Source organism: Oncorhynchus clarkii, chromosome 3 (assembly GCF_045791955.1).
Source record: "Oncorhynchus clarkii lewisi isolate Uvic-CL-2024 chromosome 3, UVic_Ocla_1.0, whole genome shotgun sequence".
Lineage (NCBI taxonomy): Eukaryota > Metazoa > Chordata > Actinopteri > Salmoniformes > Salmonidae > Oncorhynchus > Oncorhynchus clarkii.
The window spans coordinates 18,546,478-18,561,594 of NC_092149.1; the positions used below are offsets into that span (position 1 = coordinate 18,546,478).

At 40.7% G+C, this 15,117-nt stretch overlaps 1 protein-coding gene across 2 annotated transcripts in view; it reads right to left on the reverse strand.

Annotated features, from left to right (window-relative positions):
* Window positions 1-10,058, reverse strand: part of LOC139390021 (uncharacterized) — a 41,708-nt gene extending 31,650 nt beyond the window's left edge. The window contains exon 1 of one of the 2 annotated variants that reach the window (XM_071137130.1): window positions 9,792-10,058. The gene's annotated coding sequence lies outside the window, so the exon portion shown is untranslated. The remainder of the gene's footprint in view (window positions 1-9,791) is intronic. The other variant, XM_071137139.1, reaches the window with a different exon arrangement.
* Window positions 10,059-15,117: the final 5,059 nt, after the last annotated feature.

Here is a 15,117-nt window from a genome sequence, read left to right on the forward strand (position 1 = left end):
CCAGGAGGATCCGTCCTTTTGCCACAATCATCCTGGCTAAGGCCTCCGCTCCAGTTTCTGCCATGACAACCTCTTCTTGTGCCACACAGGACTGAATGCCTTCAGCAAAAGACACCATGTCTTCCTCTGACATGTGGTAGGGGAAACTGGTGGTGGGCATTCGCCTGGAAAATTGCTCATGGCACTCAGGGGTCAGGTGGAAATTCCCTAGATTACAGTAGCCCCGCAGCACCTCCCTCAAGGCATTGGTTTGGAGTTGGTAGAGTAGATAAACCAATTTATCTACTCTGACCTTCTTCCATCCAACTAATGCCTTGAGGACAGCATTGAAGCTCTCTGAGCAGTTGTTGGTTATTCCATCTGACTGGATGCCCAAGCTGTTGAGCACGTATTGTGCACTCTTGTCCATGGCATCAGAGAGCGACTGATGGAAATAAGCCTTGAAATCAGGGCTCCAGTGAAGACACACCCTCGCCAGGGTGCATTCGTAGTCACTCCTTGATTTCGTTGCCAAGAGCTCTTTGATGGCCTGCTGGTAATCGGCCACAGCTTCGGCACCCTCTGACCCCATCTTGTGCTTCACATTGTTGGAGATGTGGTTCCAGCAATTGACAATCCTGGCTTGTGGCAGCACAGACTGGATTGCTCCCTCAAAATCACCGGGGGCAAACTACCTGCCCTCCAGGACACCTACACCACCCGATGTCACAGGAAGGCCATAAAGATCATCAAGGACATCAACCACCCGAGCCACTGCCTGTTCACCCCGCTATCATCCAGAAGGCGAGGTCAGTACAGGTGCATCAAAGCTGGGACCGAGAGACTGAAAAACAGCTTCTATCTCAAGGCCATCAGACTGTTAAACAGCCACCACTAACACTGAGTGGCTGCTGCCAACACACTGACACTGACTCAACTCCAGCCACTTTAATAATGGGAATTGATGGGAAATGATGTAAATATATCACTAGCCACTTTAAACAATGCTACCTTATATAAATGTTACTTACCCTACATTATTCATCTCATACGCATACGTATATACTGTACTCTATATCATCGACGGTATCCTTATGTAATACATGTATCACTAGCCACTTTATACTATACTATGCCACTTTGTTTACATACTCATCTCATTTGTACATACTGTACCCGATACCATCTACTGTATCTTGCCTATGCTGCTCTGTACCATCACTCATTCATATATCCTTATGTACATATTCTTTATCCCCTTACACTGTGTACAAGACAGTAGTTTGGAATTGTTAGTTAGATTACTTGTTATTACTGCATTGTCGGAACTAGAAGCACAAGCATTTCGCTACACTCGCATTAACATCTGCTAACCATGTGTATGTGACAAATAAAAATTTGATTTGATTTGATTTGATTTTCAATAGCCGCCTCACGGTCTGTGCAGAAGATTGCTGTTGATAGTTGGGGAAGGAATGAAAGGATGGTGCGAAAGAACTGTTTGTGATTTTCCATGTGCCTGGTGGTGTGAATGAGGAATGCCACGGGAAGGACAGGTGCCTCTTGAAATGCAACATGACGGAAAGCAAGGGGTGAAACATAAAAATTGCCGAGGTCAAACGTAGTGTCATAGTGAAAAATGTGTGCACCTTGGTGTTTGCTTTTAATAACTGCCTTGGCCTCTTCAACCATTTCTGGTGCTGCCACTACCAGAAGGGTTGCGGGTCGAGTCTCCATATGGGTGACAAATCCGGGGAGAATGTCACCCATCATATGTGTTGCCACCAACTCGTCCCGGTCCAAAACAGTGACGTCCCTTGCTCGACGAATTGTGTTCTTTACTTGTGCCAAGTTGCGAGGTTGGTAAACTGGCATGAATGATGCATTTGGGGGTGGTGGTGGGTTATTGGTCATGTCTGAGTATACTTTGCCAGGTGTTTCAGCCTTTCGCCGGGACATTTCATCTATGATTGAGGTAGCCGATCGGATGAAATCCCTTGCTTGCTGCTGTTGGCTGTTGCCGTGGGGGTGGGGGACATTGGAGTGTGCCTCCTCACCAAAGTAGTGAATTAGCACAGGAGTATCAGGCTGGTGAAGCAACTCATACTCCCTTTTTTGAAACCCTGGTTCTTCCTTTCCTGCATAGTACCGCACCCTTAGTTTTGGTGAACGGCGAGGAAGGCTGTGGGATCCCTTCTGAATCCATCTTTTTTGGTCCGCTTTCCAGTCCTCACATGACAAGGAACTACCTGCAAACAGAAAAATATCTCCAGGCTTGGGGTGGAGTGGTGGAAGGTGGGATACCTTAGTGGGATCAACCGTTTCAATCATTTCAGCTGCTTGTGCTGGTGTTAAAGGCAGCAGGCGTGTGGTGTATACTTGTTGTGGTAGTGATTGGAGGACCTGGGGTGGTGATGGGGCAATCTGGGAGACCGAGTGGGGTTGTGCATTGGCCATCCTTCCCTTACTCCATACATCATAGAGTTGACGGCGATAGCTGAAGGTGTTAGACCTTTCCAGTTCAATGACTATCAAAGAAAATAATCCATTTTCCTGATGGTAGCTAGCTGCTGTAACTTCCTCTGGTGAGAGGCCTAGCCTTTCAACAACTGAGGCAATGTCATCAAAAGTTGGGGCCCTCTTTCTCTTTGGCATTCTGACAAGGAAAATTACATTGGTATAAGTATTGATATTAAGACAGTTAACTAACTATATGGAATGTTATATGGAAAAATATCTCTAGTGCTTCAAATCGTTTACTAAGCCAGACTGGGGTACATTCAGAAAGAAATTGAGACCTCTTACATTCTACATAAATTAAATAATTTTGATTTCAAATCAGCATGCAGAATTTGACATTAAAGGTAAAGGATTTAAAGTGAATTCTAACCTTTGATAAAAATTAACCATATCCCCCCTGTAATAATTTCTAAATACATGACTTGCCAAATCATGTCTAAGCAATGATTACTTCCAGGCAGGATGGAATTACGCTATCATTCATTACCAGTGGGCTGCAGGTATAAGGGACATAAGCAGTAGCTAGGGGGCCACCTACCATTATTATTAGGATTTATTTTTTAAATAATTCAGTCACTTACTATTGTATTAGAATAGTAAAATACACAAGGCGAAATTGAGATTTGGTTATGAATCAGCAGTTCGTTATCAAATAGTAACATACACAGTAATACCTAACAAAAAGTTTGTTTGAAGCTCCCACAATGCAGCAATACCTAACAATAGAAAACACTTTTTTTAAAGTATGTAATAAATATCAGAACAAGTTGTGTAAGTCACATGTCAGCTACAAACATTTAGATTGGTAAGTTAGTCGCACCAGTTAAACGTCTAGTAATAATGGCCCAATTTGGATTTTGTTGGGGGGTGGGGGGCACCCCAACAAAATCTCAGTTAGGGCCCCAAAAAGGCATGTTAAGATCCAAATGAACATCAGAACATGGACAGAGGGGGACCTGGGACTTAATCCACAAATCATCTCAGAGTCAGTGCTGATCTAGGATGTGTCTAATCTTATTCTTGTTGTAAACTGCAAAACTGATCCGAGAGGAACACTTCTACTCTGAGACACTTGATACGCAAGACCCCAGGTTAGATTGAATGTTGACACTTGGTCCCTGGGGTTGAGTGGGGTTATTTGGGTATCAAACTTAATGCTAATGAATTTACCTGGAGTAGGAGTGATGAGTTATTGCTGATGCGGATGACGCAGACGCTCAAGTGTTTCCACTGTACGAGATATCTGGAATGGTACAGACAGTATACAGGTCAGAGGTAAAAAGTCTATTATATGCAAATAACACGATTGGGATGTCGAGCTGACAATAGTGGCTTGCTCAATCTTTACATATATCCCTCCTTTGTTCCTCCCTAAAAGTAATCACTGATTATAAATAACTAGAAGGGTTAAACCCATGTAGTGGAGCACTTGGTTTGACCTGCCCAATCCTGTCTAAGCAGTGATAACTTAATTGAGGGAGGAAGGAGTTTGCAAGTAATTAGTACCAAACATCTCAGTTCTCCCAAAGTGCACCCATTCAAGTCTCAGTATGTAGAGGAAATATGGTGCAAAGCCATTTTAGACCATGCATGTGCAAATCTAAATGCTTTTACACATATGGCGAATAATATTATGTGCGCCCTTCAGGAGAAGTGAGTGTTTGATATCATTAAACTGAATTGAAATCATGATCATCATTAGTTATTTGTTACACAGGCATCAGACCAGATTGTGTAAAAATATTTACAGGCCACTCAAAACGAGAAATTAATAAAGACTACAAATTAAATGCTTCACCCACATATTAAACAGATTCAAAGTATGTCTACAAGAACAAGTACTGATATACAGATATTTGTTATTTCAGTTGTCATTGATTGGCATTTCCCCTCATCCCAATTCACGTGTAATGTCTACATCGTGTAGAACCTTTCCATTTAACTGCATAGTAGGCCAGCCAACATTGGACAAGTGCTGGTGAAAAAACAGCCACATGCTAGATCAAACAGTGACATATCAAAGTTTGGCAGGATGTCATCCAGAATGTGGAAATTAAAGGGCGTATGCAAGGGGTCAAAGGTCACAATTGGGCAGAATGGGAAATATCATCAATAATCAGAGACTGGATGCATAATTAGTATATTTGTATACAGTTATGCTTAAAGACCGGCACAGAAGAGACCCGGTTCATTTTTCACGCATTATATTGATTTTTTCTACCACAAATTGTCAGATAGTTTTAGTAGTTCATTAAAGTCTTTGTACAGGAAACTTGTGGTTAGCTAATGGGCCACTAAAGGCTAGTTTTTTGTATAAAAGCAAAAAGTTACTAAACGTTTTCTGATAGGGTATCCTACAGCATAGGAGAATGGTCCTTAGTGGTGCTGCAGACCACCAAAGTAACAGAAAACCCAATTTAAACATTTCAGTATATTTCCATAACTGTAAAGGCTAAAGATTATTAGGGTAATGCATGCATGTTTGTCTGATAATGCATTCAGTCATTTTGGTAAATTAAAGGGTATTTCACCTGCATGTGTTACTAGTGCCATTCTGGCCCTAAAGATAAGATATTGGACCGTTGACCCATTGATCCTTCTAAATTCCGGATGACCTCCACCCATACAGTGTTCATCACCCTATCATTTCATATAGCATGGATGACTGACTGCAAAATTTAAGGGAAATGACAAACTGAAAAATAATTTGGTGAAATGTTTTCAATACACTACTTTTGAAATGTGAAGTCTTACATTTTAGATTGTAGGGTCACATCATTTCACTTCAATTACTTGGCATCTGTATGTTAATAACATATTTATATGAATTTTGCCATGTCATGTGTAAAATGTGGTGCTATAACAAATAAACCTTACCAGTCACAACTGTGTCAATGAATTGTTGGAGTCACGTTCCAGCTTGCAGATGACTTTTAAGGTGAATGGAGACTGATTAGATGAATTTATAAAAAACTACTTAATATTATTTGAAGCTCAGTAATTCAGTCACAATTCACCCTTGATCGATCACAGTCTTGATGCTCTAGAACTCAGCAAAGGAGTCAGTCTATGATTTCAAGCACTTATAATCAGCACCTAGATGACAGACACCTGTGTAGCATTGACTGCACTTCTACTTGCACTAATGTGTGGTCAATTAGACATTAATGACAAGAAATGACTAGAAACCTTGTAAATACTTTACTTAACCCTTGTGTAGTCTTAACATTCTGTTTACCCCCCTTGTCCCAAGGGTCAAAAATGACCCGCTTTCACTGAACCCTGAAAATAAGCAGCTTAATTGAATTTTAAAGGCCAAATCTATTTTGAATGAATAAACAACCTGTCATTCATCACAAACTTTGTGAATATCTGGGTTTTCCAGAAATACTGAATTTAGTCAGTGGACACCACTCGTTTTTATTACAATACACCTGTCATTATTGTTTTCTTTACTAAAGCAGAGGTTTATTATTATTATTACTGCTAAAGGTATTGCAAAGGTATCAACATGTTGTTTTTCAAGAGATAGCACTTGTATAGCCTAAGACGGTAGCAGAAATGTGCAGAAAGTAGTTGAAAAATATTTTTATTGAAGGGAACAATAACAGTCTTGAGCTTTTTGGAATAAGTTGTGATATATTCTGATATACAGTACAATGAGGAAGTCTTCTATACATTTCTCCCATTTTTTTAACCATTGTCCTCACCTGCAAGGTGTATAAACCTTGTGTAGAATGTTCTTTAATAGAGTTGTGGTAACGTACTATGTCGTGGAGTAACAATATATTATCCTTGTCTGCAAAAGGCAACTTTGACCTGGGGGCATGCTTTGTAGACCATTCAAAAGCGTTCCGATACCTTGTCCCCAAGAAAAAACCCACGTGTTATGATAGCTTATAGACAGTAGTAGGCAAATGAAGGGACAAAGTTCCAATATTAAGATTTTGGAATAACATTTCTAGGGTCTATTTGTTAGTAATTGGAAACACGCCTCTTTCGAATTTCGTCCCCCGTTCCTAAACACATCCATTCTATAGTGTAGGTTTTGAAGATTCCTAATCTCTGTTTGTAGTCATCAAAAGAAGATTGAGGAACGGTTGGTGGACCCAAGAAGTACAAGCCCCCACACCATTCTCTAACCTCTGAAATGTTGTCCTTGATGTGTGCATTGTTAAGTACCCCTTAACATGTCTATTTGTTAGTAATTGGAAACACGCCTCTTTCGAATTTCGTCCCCCGTTCCTAAACACATCCATTCTATAGTGTAGGTTTTGAAGATTCCTAATCTATGTTTGTAGTCATCAAAAGAAGATTGAGGAACGGTTGGTGGACCCAAGAAGTACAAGCCCCCACACCATTCTCTAACCTCTGAAATGTTGTCCTTGATGTGTGCATTGTTAAGTACCCCTTAACATGTTGTCTCTGTCTGTCTGGTAGAGTAGTGGTTATGGTGACAGCATCCCAAACCAGAGTTTGAGAGTTCAAATCTGAAGAGAGCATTTTTTAGAGAGCCATTTTTGATGTTGCCTTTTGTGGACTTGAAAGAGCTAACTTGAGGAGTGTAGAAGAGTAGGGGATTGTTCCCATCAAATATCAAGAAATGAATTGACACCTTGTGTAGAATGTTCTTTAATAGAGTTGTGGTAACGTACTATGTCGTGGAGTAACAATATATTATCCTTGTCTGCAAAAGGCAACTTTGACCTGGGGGCATGCTTTGTAGACCATTCAAAAGCGTTCTGATACCTTGTCCCCAAGAAAAAACCCACGTGTTATGATAGCTTATAGACAGTAGTAGGCAAATGAAGGGACAAAGTTCCAATATTAAGATTTTGTAATAACATTTCTAGGGTCTATTTGTTAGTAATTGGAAACACGCCTCTTTCGAATTTCGTCCCCCGTTCCTAAACACATCCATTCTATAGTGTAGGTTTTGAAGATTCATAATCTCTGTTTGTAGTCATCAAAAGAAGATTGAGGAACGGTTGGTGGACCCAAGAAGTACAAGCCCCCACACCATTCTCTAACCTCTGAAATGTTGTCAATATCAAGAAATGAATTGACACCTTGTGTAGAATGTTCTTTAATAGAGTTGTGGTAACGTACTATGTCGTGGAGTAACAATATAACCCTTGTCTGCAAAAGCCAACTTTGACCTAGGGGCATGCTTTGTAGACCATTCAAAAGCGTTCCGATACCTTGTCCCCAAGAAAAAACCCACGTGTTATGATAGCTTATAGACAGTAGTAGGCAAATGAAGGGACAAAGTTCCAATATTAAGATTTTGGAATAACATTTCTAGGGTCTATTTGTTAGTAATTGGAAACACGCCTCTTTCGAATTTCGTCCCCTGTTCCTAAACACATCCATTCTATAGTGTAGGTTTTGAAGATTCCTAATCTATGTTTGTAGTCATCAAAAGAAGATTGAGGAACGGTTGGTGGACCCAAGAAGTACAAGCCCCCACACCATTCTCTAACCTCTGAAATGTTGTATTTGATGTGTGCATTTTGATGTACCCCTTAACATTCTTTCTCTGTCTGTCTGGTAGAGTAGTGGTTATGGCATTTGCTCCTCAAACCAGAGTTTGAGAGTTCAAATCCAAAAAGTGAGTTTCTTAGAAAGCCATTTTTGATGTTGCCTTTTGTGGACTTGAAAGAGCTAACTTGAGGTGTGTAGAGGGGGAGGGGATTGTTCCCATCAAATATCAAGAAATGAATTGACACCTTGTGTAGAATGTTCTTTAATAGAGTTGTGAAAACGTATCAGTAGTAAATCTGTAAATGATTTGACCTTCCCAGACAGCACAACTTTCTTGTTTTTTTATTTAAGAAATAGCCATGGGAGCACTCAGACATGATTTACATGATTTACAAATGAAGCATGTTTAGTAAGTCCGCTAGGTCAGATGCAGTAGGGATGACCAGGGATGTTCTCTTGATAAGTGTGTGATTTGGACCATTTTCCTGTTCGGATAAGCATTCGAAATGAAACAAGCACTTTTTTGATGCCAGGGAAACTGTATGGAGTATAAAAAATATATTTATTTTCTTTAGAAATGTAGTGAAGTAAAGTTAAAAGTTGTAAAGAAACAGAAAGAGTAAAAGTACAGATACAAAACCCCCCCAGATATAAACATAATGTAGTGGAGTACTTTAAATAAATGTTTTGTTAAGTAATATACACCGCTGGACTTGAAACACAGGTATCCCATGTATATTGCCTCGCAATTTTTTTTTTTTTACTGCTGCTCTTTATTTATTTGTTAATTTTAAAAATATATATTTGTTTTACTTGACACATATTTTTCTTACAACTAAATAGTTGGTTTAGGACTTGTAAGTCTGAATTCCACTGTAAGGTCTACCTACATATGTAGTATTATGCGCATGTGACAAATACTATTTGATTTGTTACGCATGAAAACATGTTGTGAACCAGGTGTGACATTATTGAAACTGTGCTGACACCTAGTGGACATAAAGAGAAACAACACCATACACACACACACACACACACACACTCAATAACCTTAACACAGATGGGATGCTTTACATACATTGCTCTTTTGTTTATTAGACACTAACATATATGTCCAATAAACAGACGTTCAAAAGTCGGAATGTAAAACACAAACAACTGGAAAGTTATTCAAAAGCAGGTGAATCAAGCATCTTGGGGTTACCTGAAATAGGTCAAAGTATATATTTTAAATGTTCTAATTGATTCAATCTTTATTTAACTAGGCAAGATGAACTCAACAACATCGACATAGACACAAGTTACCTGCTATATTTGGGGAAAAGGATTAACACAGAGAGAACTTGGCAAAATACAATGCATGCTTCTGTAGTACGAGTAGGTATATACAGTATCATCGGTAACAATTGTGTACAAGCCACCTAGCTAATAAAACACTGGGGCTTGCGGTCATTAGTTACATTTCAACCACAGCGATTCCCCAATTGAGGCGCATCAGAGTTCACCCGCAAATGCAGGAGCACCGGAAATAATAACTAAACCAACGAATGAGAAATGGTGGAGGCTACTAGAACGAAGAGACATTTTTTCCGAATAAACGTGGTGAGTGAAAAACGTAGTTACATAGCTCACTCCCTACCCGGTATCTCATTCTACTGTTATACGACTCTGTATGCGTTGCTTGTTGGCAACCTTGTTATTTACGAAGTTTTTGGAACGGATTCCTGTTGGAACGTTCCACAAATTATACCCACCCCCGCATGACTGCTCATATGATCACACCACTACGTGTACATCTATAACGTTACCTATGTTGGTTTCTTTAGCCCAGACATCTCCGCATCGTTTCTCGCTTCGCAAAAAGCCAACACAAACGAGCTGCAGAGATCATGGCGTCATACACCGTCCAGGTTGCAGAATGGGACTTGTAGTTTTTCTTGAGATGCAATCATTCACTGCTTAGCCTTAAAGGCGCTGAATGGTAAATCTGCTGTTTGAGTTGGCCGTGCAGCATTTACCGTGATATGGCCTCTGCAGAGATTAGGGCATTCATGCTTCGCAAAGCTGTTGTGAAAGAAGTTAGTACGGAAGTGAGTTTGTGTTTCTACAGGACCTCCCGCCCTCACCTACCGTCAACCAATCATGTCAATGCGGAGCTATACGGCGCCATCCATATTCTTACATCATTTGAGAGTCGCACAGCGATGCGGAAAAGAGCTCAATTTGGCCCAAAAGATAAACAGATATTTCCTATTGATGAGTCAACAGGGTTAATAGAAGGTAGGTTCTGAGGGTCAGGTCTTGACACATTCCTGAATAATAAAGCAACACCTGAGGGAATGGCGTCTAAAACAATTGCAAAATCTTTAGGTGTTACAGGGATCTTGTAAAGTGATAAGAATTCTTTATAACTGAGTAAAAGACCCTCTGCATTTACCAGTTGGCTCACCAATAGGATATTATTTCGGAACCAATATTCTAAAAACAAAGAAGTATTTTTATACAATATATCCTAATTATTCCATATATAATACCTGTGTGGAGAAAAATTATGCTTATAAATGAAGGACCATGACAAGAAAACCTGCCGATGAAAAGCAGAGAGTTTCACTGGAACTTTGTCAATATTATAATTGCAAAACAACATGAAGTTAAGGCCACCAAAAGTAGAGAAGACATGATGAGGAATACAATTCCAGATAGAAGTGGGTCTTCTTAGGAATTGTTTTATCCAATTGATCTTAAATGTATTATTTAAGGTAGTAAAGTCCAGAAAATTCAGCCCAACATACTCATAAGTGTTCATTACAACAGTTTTCCTAATGTGATGGGTATTGTTTCTCCACAGAAAGTTGAAAAGCATCTGGTCTATCTCCTTGCTGATTTTACCGTCAAGATTTGAAGACAGAGCGCCATATGTTAGTCTAGAGATACCTTCAGCCTTCGTTATTAGGACTCTCCCTTTAAAGATAAGTCCCTCTGTAGCCATTGACTTAGCTTCTTCTGGGTGTTTTTAATAAGAGGGTTAACATTTAGTAAGCCTCTAGACTTCTGATCCTTGGTAATGGTTATTCCTAAATATGTAAGTTCTTCTTTCACTGGAATACCATTATATTAAGGGGCACGGAATCCCACTAATCCTCTATAACTGGAATACCGACATAATCTGCCCGAGGATTCCAACAGGCCCCTCAGGCGCGACGCCCGCTGAAGGCCCATTCTGCTAACCTGCTATAGGCCTGCTAGGCCTGCTACCTACCTAGAGCTACTTGGAACCCTACTAACTCCACGACTGGTCTATCGACGTCACCGCACGAAGAGGCAAAAACAGACTTACCCCCATCGTGACGTTCCCCAAAGGCTAACTTGCTAGCCCCGGTCTACTAACTGCTAGCTTGACTGCCCCGGTCTGCTAACTCCTAGCCCCTGCTAACTGCTTGCTTGATAACCCGGTCTGCTAACTGCTAGCTTGTTTAGCCCCGACCTACTAACTGTTAGCTTGTTAGCATCGGCCTGCTAACTGTCTGAATCGCCGTGTCCCCCAGTCAGCCCAACCACTCACTGGACCCATATGTTCACTTGGTTATGCATGCCTCTCTCTAATATCAATATGCCTAGTCCATTACTGTCCTGGTTAGTGATTACTGTCTTATTTCACTGTAGAGCCTCTAGCCCTGCTCAATATGCCTTAACCAACCATGTTGTTCCACCTCCTACATATGTGATGACATCACCTGGTTTAAACATCTCTAGAGACTATATCTCTCTCTTCATTACTCAATGCCTAGGTTTACCTCCAATGTACTCACATCCTACCTTACCTTTGTCTGTACACTATGCCTTGAATCTATGCTATCGTGCCCAGAAACCTGCTTCTTTTACTCTCTGTTCCGAACGTGCTAGACGGCCAGTTCTTATAGCATTTAGCCGTACCCTTATCCTACTTCTCCTCTGTTCCTCTGGTGATGTAGAGGTTAATCCACGTCCTGCAGTGCCTAGTTCCACTCCCAATCCCCAGGTGCTCTCATATTTTGACTTCTGTAACCGTAAAAGTCTTGGTTTCATGCATGTTAACATTAGAAGCCTACTCCTAAGTTTGTCTTACTCACTGCTTTAGCACACTCTGCTAACCTGGATGTCTTAGCCGTGTCTGAATCCTGCCTTAGGAAAACCACCAAAAACCCTGAAATCTCCATCGCTAACTACAACATTTTCCGCCAAGATAGAACTGCCAAAGGGGGCGGGGTTGCAATCTACTGCAAAAATAGCCTGCAGAGTTCTGTATTACTATCTAGGTCTGTACCCAAACTATTTGAGCTTCTACTTCTAAAAATTCACCTTTCCAGAAAGTCTTTCACTGTTGCTGCTTGCTATAGACCTCCCTCTGCCCCCAGCTGTGCCCTCGTTACCATATGTGAATTGATTGCCCCCCATCTATCTTCTGAGCTCGTGCTACTAGGTGACCTAAACTGGGACATGCTTAACATCCCGGCCACCCTACAATCCAAGCTTGATGCCCTCAATCTCACACAAATTATCAATGAACCTACCAGGTACAACTCCAAATCCATAAAAACAGACACCCTCATAGATATCATCCTAACTAACTCGCCCTCCAAATACACCTCTGCTGTTTTCAATCAAGATCTCAGCGATCACTGCCTCATTGCCTGCATCCGTAATGGGTCTGCGACCAAAAGACCACCCCTCATCACTGTCAAACGCTCCCTAAAACACTTCTGCGAGCAGGCCTTTCTAATCGACCTGGCCGGGGTATCCTGGAATGACATTGACCTAAGATGATGCCTGGCTATTCTTTAAAAGTGCCTTCCTCACCATCTTAAATAAGCATGCCCCAATAAAAAAATGTAGAACTAGGAATATATATAGTCCTTGGTTCACTCCAGACCTGTCTGCCAGCACAAAAACATCCTGTGGCGTTCTGCATTAGCATCGAACAGCCCCCGTGACATGCAACTTTTCAGGGAAGTTAGGAACAAATATACACAGGCAGTTAGAAAAGCCAAGGCTAGCTTTTTCAAACAGAAATTTGCATCCTGTAGTACTAACTCAAAAAAGTTCTGGGACACTGTAAAGTCCATGGAGAATAAGAGCACCTCCTCCCAGCTGCCCACTGCTCTGAGGCTAGGAAACACTGTCACCACTGATAAATCCACTATAATTGAGAATTTCAATAAGCATTTCTCTATGGCTGGCCATGCTTTCCGCCTGGCTACCCCTACCCCGGTCAACTGCTCGGCACCCTCCACAGCAACCTGCCAAAGCCCCCACAATTTCTCCTTTACCCAATCCAGATAGCTGATGTTCTGAAAGAGCTGCAAATTCTGGACCCTTACAAATCAGCCGGGCTAGACAATTTGGACCCTCTCTTTCTAAAAATTATCTGCCGAAATTGTTGCAAGCCCTATTACTAGCCTCTTCAACCTCTCTTTCGGTGATGTCATCTATAAAATTGCCTCCAACACTCTACTCAACAAACTGGATGCAGTCTATCACAGTGCCATCCGTTTTGTCACCAAAGCCCCATACACTACCCACCATTGCGACCTGTACGCTCTCGTTGGTTGGCCCTCGCTTCATACTCGTCGCCAAACCCACTGGCTACAGGTTATCTACAAGTGTCTGCTAGGTAAAGCCCCACCTTATCTCAGCTCACTGGTCACCATAGCAGCACCCACTCGAAGCACGCACTCCAGCAGGTATATCTCACTGGTCACTCCAAAGCCAATTCCTCTTTTGGTCGTCTTCCATTCCAGTTCTCTGCTGCCAATGACTGGAACGAACTGCAAAAATCTCTGAAGCTGGAGACTCATATCTCCCTCACTAGCTTTAAGCACCAACTGTCAGAGCAGCTCACAGATCACTGCACCTGTACATAGCCCATCTGTAAACTGCCCATCTATCTACCTACCTCACCCCCATACTGTATTTATTTATTTATCTTGCTCCTTTGCACCCCAGTATCTCTACTTGCACATTCAACTTCTGCACATCTACCATGCCAGTGTTTTAATTGCTACATTGTAATTACTTCACCACCATGGCCTATTTATTGCCTTAACTCCCTTATCTTACCTAATTTGCACTCACTGTATATAGACTTTTTGTTTTCTTTTGTTCTACTGTATTATTGACTATGTTTTGTTTATTCCATGTGTAACTCTGTGTTGTTGTATGTGTCGAATTGCTATGCTTTATCTTGGCCAGGTCGCAGTTGCAAATGAGAACTTGTTCTCAACTAGCCTACCTGGTTAAATAAAGGTGAGGGAAAAAAATACATATATATATATATGAAGGTGTCACACAATCTTTGACAGCCATGAGTTCACATTTATTAATGTTAAGATATAGACCAGATGCTTTGGAAAAGGATTGTATCACATTGATCAATATGGGAATTTTGTTAGCGTCTTTCAAAAAAAGTGAGGTATTGTCAGCCAGCTGGCTTATAATAATTTCTTTACCAGCTATGGAAATACCTTGTACAGGACTATTATTTAAAGAATTTGTAAGAAGTTGGGTGATTAATAAAAACAGATACGGAGAGATAGGACAACCTTGTCTAATTCCTCTCTTTAACTCAAATCTAGGTGAGGTGCCATGTTTCAGTTTGATAGAGCTGTTACCATTTGTATAGTCTTAATAGCCTTACAGAAAAAAACTAAGCCAAATTTCTCAAAGGAGTGGATGAGGAAGTGATGCTCTGCTGTGTCAAATGCTTTCTAAAAATCTAAAAATATTATGAAGCTATCCTCGGTTATTAGGTCTGAGTAGTCAAGTATGTCTAATACTAGTCTGATATTGTTAGAAATATGTCTGTTCCTCATATAGCCAGACTGTGTTTCATCAATGATTGCATCCAGGACTTCTTTAATTAACGCTAATATTTTACAGTCATTATTAAGAAACAAATTGGACGTCAGTTATCGATGAGCACCACTTATTTTTTAGGCTTAGGTATCAGTGTCATTGTAGGAACGAGAATATTGTTTTTAAAACTGTCTTAAAAGACATTAAGTAGGAATTTTTTCATAAAATATTTTGTAAAATTCTCATGTACAGTTGATGTCGGAAGTTTACATTAACTTAGGTTAGAATCACTAAAACTTGTTT